The following is a 1,786-nucleotide window of genomic DNA, read 5'->3' as shown; positions in this document are numbered from 1 at the left end:
TTTGTATTTAAAAACTATAAGTTATTATAGTTTATACTATAGTTATTATTAAAAACTATAAGTTATTATAATAGCGATAAACCTTTCATTACAAACAAGGTATTTTTTTAATTTTACATTTAAATAAATTATCTCCAACGAAATTGCTAACCTTTATATTTTCTCCCATGAAAATTAAAACAAAGTAAATTAATTCATATATTTAATTGATACAATTAAATTAAATCAGTATTTCAAAAGTAATTACTACTCGGGAAAATGGAGTGTTCTGTACTTGAATATGACGTTTCTGAAGTGATGAATGATTGATGAGATTTACTGGTATATTCCAGAAACAAGAAGTGAAAAAGGTGACTAATTCCATATTTGACGGTCGTGTGTGTCCATCAATACGGGCAAAGAAGCTCGAGTCACCCCTTTATTTTTACTGTTCGTGGTGTAAAAATAAACAATTTAAGACAAATGATTTTCTAAGAGACGAAATTTTAAAATATTTGTATTGAGCTAAAGTGCTTTTTAGTACCTATAAACTGACTAGTTAGATAACTCTGGGATAGTTTTGAATATATTTATAATCCATGCGACTACCATGAGCATGTTATCAATAAACTTTATTTTTAATCTTATACTGGTTGAACCTTATATGATTGAGTGAACCACAGTTACCATTGGCAACAAAGGTAAATAGTTTGAAATACACTTTCGGTATCTATTATTCACTCAATGTTTCTAACACAGTATTCAGTTATATAAATCATATTCTGAAAATGTGAAATCGAAAGACAAAGATTTGGTACATTTCCATATCTACCTCGAAATAAATTTCACGAGGAACTTAAATTAAGAAGGATATGGAAACATGAACTGATGTTAGTATCTTTAAATCGGATATATGATATGTATTAACCTGGAAGCCGAAAGAAAATAATAATAATAATATTATTCTTTATTTATTCTGGGATTGATCCCTTTAGAATAATATACAGGCCTCAAAATTAGGCTTTAGAGCCTTAGAATGAAATACAAAATAAAAATTAAATTATGAAACGTCATAAAATATAATAAAATAATTAACAGAATATATAAAATAAGAATAGAATAAATAAAGTAAACCAATATGTCATATCATAAAACATAAGATGACAAACACTTCTGAAAATAAGTTATAGAAAAAAATATGATAAAAATCAAATATAATTAAACTAAAAATAATAAATGGAAAGGTACAATTTTCCTCTAATGTGCATATTTACAAGAATAAACAAAAATCTGAGACATTAAGTACAGAAAATTTATAAACCTCATTTGAAACATTCAATTGTTATTCTTCCGGAATTGGGTGGACAGAAGGTGGTCGAAGATACGGGATTTGAAGGTGGGAAGGGTATTAGAACTACGAATGAAAGAGGGAATAGAATTCCATTGGGATGAGGGACGGATTAGGAAAGATCTACCAAAGGTTGTGGTTCGATGGGCAGTTACATATAAGTCTGAAGGCCGTGCGCAGGTATTGCGGGAATGCACTGAGGATTTAAATTGAAGGATACCAGAGATGTATGATGGACGGCGGGATTGGATAACTAGGCAAAGGAAGGAAGCAAGAAAATATTTACGACGGAAGGAGGGATAAAGCCACTTCAATTCTTCATAAAATCGGGGATAAAGATCCCTAAGCATCTAGTCTAAGTGTCCGGAGAAAACAAAACATAAAAAGCTTTATCAGGATTCATATTTGCAAAACTCAATAATCCACTCCAAATGACCCTACCACCTAAAGCATTTCATC

Source organism: Halyomorpha halys, unplaced genomic scaffold, assembly GCF_000696795.3.
Source record: "Halyomorpha halys isolate HHAL.00 unplaced genomic scaffold, Hhal_1.1 Scaffold815.1, whole genome shotgun sequence".
In the NCBI taxonomy this organism is placed as follows: domain Eukaryota; kingdom Metazoa; phylum Arthropoda; class Insecta; order Hemiptera; family Pentatomidae; genus Halyomorpha; species Halyomorpha halys.
This window is presented reverse-complemented; position numbering follows the sequence as displayed.